Below are 14236 nucleotides of genomic sequence, written 5' to 3' on the forward strand. Positions count from 1 at the left end.
CTGAAGGACATTGTAGCCTGCAGTCCTCTTGACCTACTTAGTAGGTTAGCGATTTGGCACTTTTTAAATTCACAGAGAGCTTTTTTGAGAAAATGATATATACTTGCTGTTACAGGTCCCTCAACCATAACTTAGTAAAAACACACATATTGTGAATCCAGAAATACTTGCGCACCAATCAAGAAAATAGCCACCAAGTTATTTTGGTTTAATACTTAAAACATTTATATATACCCCCAAAATGTCCCGGCTCATGTCTTTGGCCTCAAGACACTATCACAAATTTGAAATCATTAGAAAACAAAAAAATATTAATCCCTTATAATTCTCCCCCACCCATTTCCAACAGCAACCCCTATTATATTTACTCATCAAGATGATCATTCTCCTCAAAGAACTATGGATTGTAATTTTTCTCAATATCCGGTGTTGCAGTCACAAAATATTTCCCATCACCTTCTGCTTAATAATGAGGGCATCTGTGGGCTACCCACAAGGTTCTGAACTACTCTGTAAAATCATTCATAAAAACAAAATCAATAGACTAGTCGTATAAAAAATTATTGAGTTGATATAGAGAGAGCGCAGGGCCTATTGTCTCCGACGTGTGTTGTTCGGGTGTTAATTGTGTAGATCAGCCTCGTATATTTGTAAACCCAGAGATCACTACCTTGCTAAAGAACCTGTGAAAGTCCTGGTCCCGTCCTCTGGATGGCTGCGAATAGATGCGTTGTGTGGTCGGCTGGTCTTGTAAACACTTGCGTCTTGTTGTTGTGGGGAGAGACGTATGCTTTGGCCATTGTGACATGTTAGTGTCTTTCAGTGAAGTAGATTCCCAGGAGTATAAGTGATTATGGCAACATGTAAAGTACCAATGTCTAGTTGATGAGAGTAAGTAAAAGTGATATGAAGCGAGGCACCGACAGTAACGTGAGAGCTAAGACCCGCGCACATAGCTGACCCACTAATGTGCTACCTCCTTATAGACCGTATACACCTCAGGTGGAGTCAGTGCACGGAAAGTGTCGACTTTCCGCGCTGAAAGTACGAGAAGAGGCAGAGGCTGGGTTTCTGAGGAGGTTGGTGTGAAGTGAGATATAGAACTCACCTAATCTAAACCTTCCGGCAGACTGTGGACCGAAATGAGGACCACCCATGTTAAAGCAATCGTAATCCTCTCGAGAAGATAAAAACACCACCTAAAAGAAAAGCGTGATAGGAAGGCATAAACAGAACAGCAAAGATTGAACGCGGTAGATGATTGTTAACCGAAAGTATAATTATTTGTTTTCGTGACGAGTATTTGTTAGACCATTTCACGAAAGCAACCAAACATAGTGACCGAAATGAGCCCAGGAGGGAATAATCTACTGACGAAAAATTTGGTAGTGCATTAATCAGGCTTAGAACAAAACTATACAACGGTGGCGTCCGGGCAAATCCGGCATTTGAGAAAGCGCGCGCGGGCGCGAGCGTAAGTGTTAACAGAAAGAAGCCAAGACCAATTCAAGAGAGAAAGACAAGACGAGGGAAAAAAACAAAATCTGATGTAAAATATAGCCGGGAGTCTCGAATGGTCCCAGGTATGCAAGAACAGGGTGACAGATGCTCTCGGATACCCGGGAAGTTGTGAGAGCTCGAACTATATCTATGACTATGCGTCTCCAACGCAACAAGCGAGAAGCAAGCGATGTTTTCCCTCATCTTCTCTAGCTGCGGTTGTGTGTGTTGGGTCGCTCTGGGCCTGGTGATTCCCTGCAGAATCTGTGAAACGCTAGAGACCAAGAGACAATGCATTTGTGAGCAACATATCGTGTGCTGCGAGAGTAGTACTGCGGAGGGGAGGAGAAAGGTTATGCGAGGACAAAAAAAAATAATGACAAGATAGAACTGTCTCTTTTTGTCGTACCCACCCGTGAATTGACCTCCTGCAGTTTAAAGCGTGGCCCAGGAGAGGGTAGGCACCATGGTTTGACTTTAATGCGAGCAGGGACGACTGTGGTTGAGCCGGCACAGAGGACGCCCAGATCTGCCCCGAACCCGTAGCGCCATAAACTGTGAGTTGCGTCCGCAACCGCGACGAGTGTGTAGGAAAACAAATACAGCATATATAACGGACGGCGCATGGTCGCATCACCTGTGTGCATAAGCCCCCACGAAAGAGCAAGCTAGATAGTTTTTGACTGAGTTCGGAATCTGCGTGGGGATGGAGTTCTGTGGAGAAGAGAGAGTGCGGTTGTGGGGGTCCATTTAAAACTTGAAAAATTCCATCACATTTTTTTAGGGCTAATGACTTGTTTGCATAACTATTTTGTTTTCTGTACTGATTAAAGAAATGTAAGACAAGAATAAAGCAGTAGTTCAATATAGTTGATGACACAATCCCATCAATAGACTAACAGGGGTTTATAGATTGTCCAGTGTGTGGAGTTTCTGCTAGCAATGGGTCTTTGTACCAGGTGGTTCCCAACTCGGGGGTCGGGATTAACACTAGGGGTCGCCAAAAGCTTCATTCTCGATTTTAAGGCGTTAAGAAAACTTTAGAAATACACACAGTAGCCTAGAGCTCAGCAGGTTCACTTCTCTAAAGATCTTTCTAATAGAACAATACCTAAGCATCAGAGACAGGAAAACACTGAAGTTGTCAGAAAAGAAAACATATTAAGTATGTAAGGTTGTAAAGATTATTAAATAAAACAAACTAATATATGATACAGACAAGAAATGTATTAAAAATGTTCCAATACATGAAAGAATCTGCTTAAAATATATCCAAATCACTTGTTTTACTCAAGCTTCTTACAGTTACTGATTTCACTAACTGGGTTCATTGTACAGTTTTAAATACAATATTAATTATCTTAAGTTATATAATATAAACTAAGCAGGGGTTGTCACTTTACTAAATGATAGAAAAGGGTCCCTTGAGCAAAAAGGTTTGGTATCCACTGTCCTACTACACAATCAAAATTTGATTAGATTCACTTTTATTGTTCTGGATTACTCCAGAGATTAACCGGGGGACTGTAATGTTGCTTTTGATACTCACTGCAGTGAGATTATTATTTCTCTTTGACTGTCTCTTGATATACTTGTTGTTTCCTTGTATTCTAAATTATTTGCAGCGCTGTTGCTTTGATAGGATGTGTTTACCTGGATAAGCCAGCTTCACAAGATTCCAAAGATTTTATCGAGTAAAGTAGTTCATTTACTTATCATTTATCCTTCAGAGATATTGACAAGTTAACAGCCTTTTTTGTGCTCCGAGAACAAAGACAAAATTGCCAATCTTTTTTTCTTTTTTTAGTCAAGTTGATAAATATTCCCTATTCTCTTGTCGAGCTGACTCCATCCACAGAATTTCACCGCTGGAAAAGAATAGGATAATTAGAAGACCTTCAGTCTCTGTAGAAGGTCTTCTCTTCCCCCCCCCATAACCTCTAGTGACAGAACAATTTGGACTGAAACATTGAACACAGCCAAGACCAAATTAAAGCAACAGCACTAGGAGCCGATAACCAATTTTCAACTTGTAATGCAGCAGCTTTGTTCTCAAACTCATCAAATGGTAATTAAGCTTTTCCCGCTGGGGTTCACGGTTTGGTTTGAGCGGACTAAACAACAGAGCACACAAGTGCAAAAAAACTCCAGACTGCACAAAAACATACGTACAAGCAAAAGAGTGCCTTTTAAAAAAGACTTTTATATTCAAAGTACTTTTTCCATCCATACTAGTACCAGTTTTCCCCCAATCCATCGCTGTGGAACTGGTTAAACTTTCCCCTTGGAAAAGGCTCACTCAGCTGTAACATTAAGTTTCCCAAGTTTCTATTACTCCACCTTTAGAAGTAGTTCAAGTAAAGAGACGTGATGCGATCCAGTGACAGATACTGTCAGAGATTCACAAAGACCTTCAATCTTCAGATATCAGGCTCTGGCAGGGAGTGAGACTTGATAAATGAAAAGAAGTAGAACAAAAGTGCGAAAAGCACTTCAGTGAGTGGCTCCTCCTCGGAGTCCTTTTGACATGTCGACAGCTGATACTCAGGCAGTAATGGGGGTTTGACATCGGGCTGATGGGCACCCAGTCTAGCACAACCGAGGTGAAAGGCTGTCCCGTATGCCCGCCGTGGACGTGGCAGGCGGCTGCCACCTCTCTTGCGAGAGTGGAAATCTTCACCCCAACAAACCACTGACAGGAACCAGGTTGGTGCGTGAACCGCACTGGATGCTGACAAGTCTTGTGGGAATTTTGGGATTAAGTAAACTCTCTCTGCGGATGTGTATTCCCCTACGAGGAAAATCGAGATTAGAGGTCTGTAGTTTTAAATCAAACCAGTAAAGAAAGGAAAACATGCCTTATGATTGTAAACCGAGGTTTGGGTATCTTCGGCTCTGACAAACTGAGATGGACATTTTCAAACATTTTATTGATCAAGTGATTTATATAGAAAATAGAAAATAATCGACAGATTCAACGATGATGAAAATAATCTGTAATTGCAGCCCTAGTTTGGATATTTTATTTTCCTTTTATAAATAGGTTCTTGCACTGATTGTATTAAGAACCGGACCGTAAAATGAGGCTTCACCAATAACTGAAAGCCATGACATCGTTTTTCTGCTGGTGAGTATGGTATCTCAAGCAGAGATCTAACCCCTTTACCACCAGACATTTGCTTTGTAAAAGAAAGGTTGTTTCCTGTTTGTAGGGCATACCTCCGGGTGAAAGGATCAGTCATACTACGCCTCATATTGCCGTTGTCACACTGGTCCTTTAATAACATCAAAGCAGTCTGACGTTATCCCGAGAAAATCTGTCTGATCCTCTAGGATCAGACGTGTGAGCAGCTCTATGATGAAAAGACTAGAAACTGACAAAGGCAGGTTGTTGATGTGACACAGTTTTTAGTGTTTTGTAGGCTTTTGCACCGTACTGTAGTCAGTCTACCGTGCTGTTTTAGAACTTGACAAAGCAATGTATCTATGTTTTAACAGGCTGAATGTCCAACTTTGCTTTCAACTCACTACTTTGGCCCCCTGGGCAAGATATCTTCAGCCTTCAAACTTTGAACTATCTCTGGGATCATTTCTTTCATCTCCCCGCGTTTTGCCCACTATGCCCAGGCACAATTAGGCAGACAAGAATTAATTTATACTCAGTGGTGACAAATGGTCAGTGAATCGTAAAACGATATAATTACCTTTCAAAAAATATGGCGGCCCTCATTTAACTGACGTTAATTAGTCAAACTGTTTGAAAGTAGGGTTGAAATCCTTCCAACTGTGAATGGTCATACAAGTCCTACTCATAATTAGGCTCTCTTCTTTAGCAGATATTATCTTTAGGGCCGATATGTTGATAGGAGTATTATCTTGGGATTTGTCCCCTGTTTTTCAGTATGTGCACAGATCCCTGTGAACATTCGAAAGTATATTTTATTTCATGTTTGCTGCACCTGTGAGCAGGCTGGTCAAGAACAGTGATGTCTTTTTACTGACTGACCCACAGGCTCCCCATTGTTAAAGTTATCAAGCGGTGAGAGGTGTGCAAGAGAAAGAACTATACCCAATTTTCTCCTTTTTGTCTAGTGTTAAAAGGGACTGAACTTTACCCTTTTTAATGCTATGTGCTAGGTTACCCTGATGTTTGAGTGTGTTAAAAACTGCACCCAGGAGTCAGTGGGAACACGTCATTGTCTAAAATACCTGCCAAAAAGACCAAACCATATCTACAATTATATGATTTTTTTCCATGGTTAGCAGTGGCATTTCTTAGTCCATGTATAATAAAGTTTTTTGCTAGTTAGTGTTAAGGCTAAAACTGGAATGCCAAATGACACAAGAAACAGCTGCCATTATTATTTCCTACGTATAACCACCACACCGGTGGTGGCAGGTTCATTCATGCCACTGTCCTATTTCCAGGATCGTCCCGCCCTAACTTATAAGCAAAAAGACATTGCCACAAGGATATGATGGACATTTTACATAGTACAATCAATCTTTGTATGAAAACCTAAAAGTCGCCCTTCAGAGTTGAAAAAGTTCAGGTTACATCCCATTAAATGGGACAACCATGCCACCTGCTGATGTAAATTTGTACCAGCATTAGGTCCTAATAGCAAAGGATTATTTGTCATCAATGAAGATAATGACAACCCACCTCCAACAGGTTGACGCACTGCAGTACCTCCTATCTGTGCTAGGAGCGCTGTGGCGGTGGTATTTTGCTGCTCATATTTAAGCAAAAATTTGTGGTTGCCTTTAGCACCAAATTTGGTGCATTTGATTTTACAGCTAAACTACTAAGTATATAATACAAAAAAATGACCAGAAATGTATAAATTACAACAACATTGCTGTATGTCTAAAAGTACAGGATACTTATTTAGTTATTTTGCACCATAGATGTTAAAAAAATACTGAATTTCTTTTTTTTTTGGTCATTGCACCTGTGTGACCTTCTCACTGTAATTGGCCCGCTGTTAGAAGCAAGCCAGAGCGCAGAGGTGATTCATTTTTGTTCTAAGAGGCAGCAGAGCTGTTTAAAATTGAAAGATTGTTTGAACATGGACAGTAAATTTCTTTTTTTCTCTTCCCCAGCAAACACCATTAGCGGTTTCACATAGTGCCTGGCATATGATAATCTCTCATAGACCTACTACTTGATGTTGTTGTGCTTCGACTGTCAGCAAGAGGCCCCCACGTAATTGGCCATGCTGTATATCTCCTGCGTTTCACAGACCAGCTACAGCACAGTACAGTATGCATCCAGGGTACAGGCCTAAAAAGCAAACAGAAGCTAGTCAGGGACTTCTTTTTTTTTTGATCTACATTTTACTTTTGAAGCATTAAGTCCCTCCCTGAGATTGTTAAAGCAGAAGAATTCTTGACTTATTATTCGGAAGTTTTCATATTTCATAGTCCCCTCAGTACGGATGGGACTAATTTCTGTGTCTGCTATGATTACCCCTCAGTTGGCATCCATTACGGGTGCATGACTCTCATCCCGAGCCAAGTCATCCTTACACCTAGCCAGCCAGCCAGCCAGCCCGCCCCCCCTGCCCCCGTTACAGGGCCACTGAAATCCATTCCCTGCTCACAGCTAAATCACACGCTGCAGGTTTCCAAATGCTTTGCACCCTCACGGAGGCAAACCCCAATCCATCAGCTACACCCGCAGCTGTGAGTTTCTTTCTTCAATTCTTTATTTATTTTTCGTTCTTGCTTGCTCGGTACACAAATGATGTGTGTAAATATAGGTGGAGGTAGTTAACAAATTGATGGTCTAGGATATTCAAATGAACGTGTCCCCTCAGTAGCTCCACTCTTAATGTAGAGGTCATTAAACTGTTCAAGCAGCCCCCCTCTTAAATCCATCAGCGTTGGATCTGGACAAATTAAAGCACTGGGCTGGCACTAAAAAGCATTTGAAAGAGTTGGTCGAATTTAGCAAAAGAGAGAAGGAAAGGTCGCGGAGGATGTGGGCTGGGACTGCCGTGGAAGTGCACTTGAGCAAGGCAGCAAAGCCGAATTCCTTCTTGGAAAACATCAAAAAACCTGGAAATCTTTAATTAATTAATTTTCCACTGATTGAAGCGCCTGGAAATTGATTTAAATGACCAAGTATCCTGAAAATAATTTTTGTAGTCCTGGAAATATTGTATTGTTTTTTACCGGTGACTCATATTACTGTTTGTGAGCAAGTGCTGTCCTGTATTGTCCCTGAAAAACTCTTGGAAAATGTCCTGGAAATCTCTCTGAAAATGATTTCTTAAAAAGAGTGGGAACCCTGCCATTTAATGCACAACAAAACAAGCAGAATGTGCGTGTATGTGTGTCACACCAGGCAAGTTGCCTCGCTTCTTCAACTTTGTCCCTGTTTATGAGCACCGTGGCAATGAAATGGTCCAAATTTACTCCAATCAGTGCCCCGTCACAGAAATGTCTCGCTGGAGTCGTCGTGCTGAGAATAATTTTGCTTTCTGCTTTACATAAATGTCGTGCCTTTTTAGCGAGAGCTGGCTGAGACCTTGAAGCAATTTAGACAATTTTAGATTACTTTGTTTGCTTCTCTCTCTTGCTTTTGTGTGCGCACACTCTTGTGTGTTTGTATGTGTGCAAAGCTCCAAATGGACACAAAAACCTGGAGAAAGTGAATGTTTCACACAATCGAAATTAGTCATCACTTGTGTTTTTTGTCATGTTTTGATTGTGTGTTGGGCATTTGAAAGCGATTGCAACACAAAAACAAGTGATCAGGAGCGAGTATGTCGCCCTCGGGTGAATTCCTGATTGCAGTTAACATATCTATTTGTCCATGTGTGCCGACGACTGCACACCTTACACTGATATTTACTCGTTATGACAAAGTGCACTTAACGAAGCGCATTCGGCGAAAACCTTGATGTTTGTCATATCAAAGGGAGGCACTCCTGGCTCTCCGCCTCGCCGTGCAGCACCTTCCCCTCTCCCGGATCTGTAATGGTGTCAAATGTGTCATTTAGCTACACGCTGTCCGGGGAACAGACTGCGGGCCCTCTGAGGGCATCGCTGAATCAATGAAGACGCCGGCGGCATCAAAGCAGAAATATTCCAACAGCCGAGCAGGGACAACACAGCCGAGAATCAAAAGACAATATGCTCCCCAGCTTGTTCATCACTCTGAGATAATTGTTCTTCTAAGGAGCACTGCTGTACAGGTTGCAGAGCAGATTTATGATATAATTACGCAAACAAAAGACCACAGAGTGCTCTATCTTGGACACAAATACATCCTTTCAAAAGATCCCCTTGGTGGGTTGCAAAATAAAAATCTTCAAGCGTGTCCATGGTAACAGCAGACCATCCTACAGCTTTTCTCTCGTTTCCCAAGGAAGTCTACTAATTCAGAAAATTGTCTAAATTGGTTTGCCATATTCTCGCCAAGAGGGAGTGCATTTATTTGCGGAACCAAAGAAGATGTAAATGATGCACAAGAGCTGCAATGAAACATTAGTGGCAGTCCCAATTGAAGGAGACAAACAGGGACAAAGAGCTGGTTCTGGACACTCGGATCGGCCACATAGTGTATGTTTCTTCTTTGACTAGCTCTTCAGCTGCTCTCTGTCGCCTTGATTCAGTGTGTGCGGTGATTGTTTAGCGGCCCATGAAGGGGATTAAAGGACTGTAGAGAGGTAAAGAGGAAGGATGGGAGAGAGATCTTCCTTGTTTGCGTTTTATTTATTTCCTCGAGTTTCCCTTTCGTCTCACCTGCCTCTGATCTCTGAACTGTTACTACTTTACTGCCACACTTGTCAACAATGAATATATATATATATATATGTATTTGTGTGTGTGCATGCATTTCGTGAGCATATATGCATGTCTGCAGGCTCACGTCCTTATATTGTACTTCCAAGATTCTTGGACCAAGAAGTATGAAAACGCCATCATTGACCTTTGGCTCTTCATTCGATGGCACCCAAGTGGAAAGGCTTTACCGCGTCTTCAGGTCATGCATCAAGAGCTCAGCATTAAAGGGTGAATTGTCACAAGGAATGTCATGCATCCTGCAGAGTTATATGTATTGGCTGGCTTTGATGTTTACTCTCTTTGTAGAGCCGCTGATGTTTGTGTGCACATTTTAGAGTGGCCCATCATGGACTGGAATACCAAACAAAATCAAAGTTCAGTTAGAAATTCAAAGACAATTACATTTTTTGTGGTTTAATAGATAAGATGTTTGGGGCCCAAATGCTTTATTTATGCCCTGGGGCTCCGTAGCAGGTTAATAAGACCAATGGCAGAAAGTAAGATTTCCATTACTTTCAGCACTGCAGTACAACTTTGAGGACCAGTATGTAGGATTGAATGGAATCAAGTCAGTCCCTTTAGGAAGTTTCAGATTCAACCAATCTCTTTGAATTCTGCACGACCATGCAATTTTGTCCAGTCACCGCAACTTTGGTCACAAATTCGACCAATCATTGTAGTTTCCTTGGATGACCCTGAGTTTTTTTTTTTGCCAGAACTGTGCATTGGAGCCCACTCTGTGCCAATGCAGCTCTCTCATTGAAATGAATAAGCGGGGCTGCACAGCTTCACTCAGTGCTGTTGTCTTGTCTGAACGTAACCTTAGTCGGTGCAAAGCTGCCAATGTGCAGAAGTGTCGTCTTATTACTTGGCAAGACGTGGAAGGAATAAAAAAAAAAGATCTTTCGTATATTCAAAACACGCCTGGTTTGCAGATCCAAGTGTCCTACAGTAACATAAATCTTTGGTACAGTACATTCAATTTATTTTTGGCAGAAGCACCTTCCCTCTCTGCAGGAAATACAAAAAATAAAAACCTGCAGCACAGAACAGCTTAAAATAGGCACAAATGATAACAGCAGTCATAAATATGAGCTTAATACAACTATACATGTTTACATTGCTCTGGGCTTGTTTAGCTTTAGTGTTTATTGGCTGGTCTTGTGTCAACAAGTGAAATGCCATTGAGGGATTATAACACAATTAAGTTGTATTCAGCGTGACAAAGTTGACTAATATTTTCTAAGCAGTTAATTTCCTGTCTCTCCTGCTGCTGATAAGGCCTGAATGCAATGATTAAATTTCATCTAATAAAGGGCCACTGGACAGACAATGGAGAGCTCTGCGTTTCTGGTAAATTAAATGCATTCTGAATTGATCCAGGCATTGATTCATCTCAAAGTCTGACCTCTGCAATCTCCAATTACACACATGCAGTGCAGGATTAGACGCTATCCAGCATTGTGTCCTCTGGAGTAAAGCAGCGTGCATTTGTATATTGTCGGCTGTAAGGCGCGCCCTTCCCGGAGCAAATTGAAATTGCCAGCTCCCCGGAGAGCGCGTGCATCTTTCTCAATATCGCCCCAAAGTGAATCTCGGGGGGGAAAAAAGCCTTGATTACCCCTCCTCTGAAAAAACGGCAATGGATGAGCCACCCGCATTCTTGGGGCCTGCCCAACATCAATCACATTCACTGAAGGTACAAACGGATCTTTTTAAATCTTCTGAACTTTGCTGCAGCACACGCTGTTACCTTCTCCTCAGTGCCCTGTCACAATGAATTGGGTTGCGCTTTGGTAAACATATTTCCTGCACCGGTTTCTTCCTCTTGTGTAGGGGGTTTTAAAGGTTTTTTTCTGTGTGTGTGTGTGTGTGTTGAAGGGAGAAAAAGGTCTGACATACTGTAGGAGTACAAAGAATTTATGATGATTATCTAACCTACTTGGGTCATTTACTATTAATCAAGATTTCCACTTACTCATGCCTCAATTATCCTCGTACTGTAACTCAATACGCTTATTTTCTGCTATATATATATTACACTTATCCATTTACTGATACATGGCATCAGTATTATATACTGTGTGTGTGTTTGTGTGTGTGCTTCTAAATCTCAAAACAGGCTGCATCATCATGAATCCTCCTCTTGATTTCATTGGCTCCATTTAAGAAATGAGGCTATGGGCGAGCGAGATAGCCCTCGTTAGGGAGGCGGGGAGAGAAAGAGAGAGGAAGCGAGGGAGAGCGAAAGCGGGTTCTCGTGACATGGCAGAGGGCCAGGGTCGGTGACGGCTGACTAATGACTTTCACTGAGGGTGTCAGCCTCAGATTTATGTTCCCCCCCTTGCCCGAATCCACTCTCAGTATCTTAAAGCAAGAGTTATTCATGAACTATAGGGGCACGTACACAGGCGAAAAAGGCACACGCACACCCTCGGAGATTTAGAGCCAGAGCCTGTTTGCCAAAGCGAATGCACGCGCACACACACACACCAAAACGCACACACGACCAGTGATGTAGCAGTAAATAAAATGCTGGGCAAACTACAAGCTCCAGACGGCGATCATCATAAGGCATCAAGACCACAAATATCAACAAATGTCAGTTAGAGACACAGGAAAGCATTCATTTATGTCCTTTCCCCTGTTTAAAGTATTATAGCAAGTGTTGTAGAGATTGCCCTGTTGACATTGACCTTTAAATGATGAAATTAGAGACACAATATCATCCAGGGGGGCCAGGTTGTTTGGTGTGCTGTACACAAGCGCACTAGCGATACTTTAAGAAAGCTCTAACACGCTGGTAAGGGTTTAATATGCAACCGTTGTTGATTTTGACAGCAGAAATAGATTGTGGTTGCAGTCTGCATAAGCATGTTATTAGTTTTAATCAAGCAGCAACCTCCGTGGCTGGAGTTTCTCTTTAGGCCACCTGAGACCGGCCACAGGAGTGAGTCAATTTCCATAAGGCCCCGTATTAATTTACCCACCTTTACGGTAGAAGGAAACATGTTTACAGCCTTGGACCCCTATAGCTAAATTCCCCGTTCATGACTACTGTACTGGTGGTGAATTTTTATATTACTCACCCGTTTATATTATAGGCTTAAAGTTTTCCACTTTGAGTGACAGGTCGGTGCTCATGTTTAATGTGCTCACAAGCTCAGTTTATTGTGTTAGCATGCCAACATTTGCTAATTAGCACTAAATAGCACAGGGTTTTTCAGCCTGTGTCAAAGACTGCAGTTCAAAGGGCATATAGATATTAGCGGTTAAAATCTTTATACCAAATAATTAGTACTTCCCCACATTTTAGGTAAGCTCAAGTAAAATGATTGATTTGATTGGATGACTGATTGACTGAGACAACCTGGTGACATAATCAGGGTTCTAATTTCTCTGACTTCAGTAATGTCCTTCAGAGCCACAGAAGACATTACACAACAGGCTGAGTGGTCACTCTTGTGACAAATAAACTGACCTTTAAATTGGCTGAGTTCCCCCCCCCCCAGACAGCATGTTTAAGAATAACACAATCGGTCACAAACTGAGGCAGGGTATAACGTGGCTGCTGCAACACTATTGATTTGTGGGTGGGATGCCAGCATGGGAATTATACAGAGAGGTGTTTGTTCACTCCCTGCTACATCCCTGAACATGTCAAGTATCCCTAACTTGCTGCACATGGAGAAAACCACATTAAAAAAACACATTATGAAACACAGAAATAACAGGTTTTTCGGAAGGTGAGATAATCACTTGATTTGCATACAGCGACAGAGTCAAGCAACTCGTGGCGCTTGCTAGCAAGACGCAGAGGTGCCTTTGAGCATAAATAGGGAGGGAGAGAGATAATTTCACACATCACACATGGCAGATGCTTTTAATCCAAATAGCTTTACTGTGCCCTGAGTGCATAACAGTGCAGAGGGTGTGAATGAGATTGGGGGGGAGGTGCGGGAGGGAGGGATGCAGTGAAAAGAAAGGGGGTGTCTGCTAAGACTTGATGAGTCAATTATCGCGACCGTGTGTGTGTACGCATGTACCAAGTGTCTGGCCCACAGAGCCTTCTCCCCTCCCGCTGATGGCCCACGCTATCCGCGCAGGTTAAACGCCAAAACGGTAATCAAAGTTGAACGGTCTCATTGCCGGTCTAATCCAGACTGGCAACAAGAAGCAGGCAATCTAAATGTTTTCACTCGGTGATCATCAAATCACACAGAGGGGTCGATTTGGGCCTCGCGAAGACGCTCACGCGCACATATTTGCACTGACAGAATCATTCATACTCGAAGATTAACTGTGATATGCACACAGACACAAACACACACACACACGGACAGATTTGTGAACATTTCCACGGAGTGATTATCAAGCGCGTAAGGACATTTGAGAGTAGGGAGCTGGAGAGCCCAGCCGGTTAGTGAGTATTTGGCAAGCAAGGTAGGGGAGCCGTGATTACAGTCTGAGTGCTATTTTTCCATCGACCCCCAGATGGCTAATTGAGAAAGGTTTAATGCTACCATCATTTGCAAGAAAAGGGACAAAATAACCCTCTAGGTATGAAACAAAACAGATATCATGTGTTATTTTTGATTTGCGTCTGCCAGTGTATTTTAAAATGATGTTTAAAAAGCTAAAATTTGGCAAATTTTACAGTTGGACACTATTAATTCAATACAAAGGGATATTGTTACACTATTCTGTATCACTACTCAGATTTTAATAATTTATCCACAAACTATAGTGGTTTTGCCAGGGGTAAACCTTCAGGGATTAGCCCAAATCTAGTCCGGGGGAGATTTTTTTTAACCATTTACGGCTATTATTCAATCCATACATCATTTGGGGTAAAATCCATCCTTTAGAGTGTTAGCGCGTTCGTTGATTTGCAAGTAAGGAGAACTCGAAGTCGGAAGTCCGTTTTAGAAAATGTATT

Source organism: Morone saxatilis, unplaced genomic scaffold (assembly GCF_004916995.1).
Source record: "Morone saxatilis isolate NCDOM2014 unplaced genomic scaffold, NCSU_SB_2.0 Contig6, whole genome shotgun sequence".
NCBI lineage: Eukaryota > Metazoa > Chordata > Actinopteri > Moronidae > Morone > Morone saxatilis.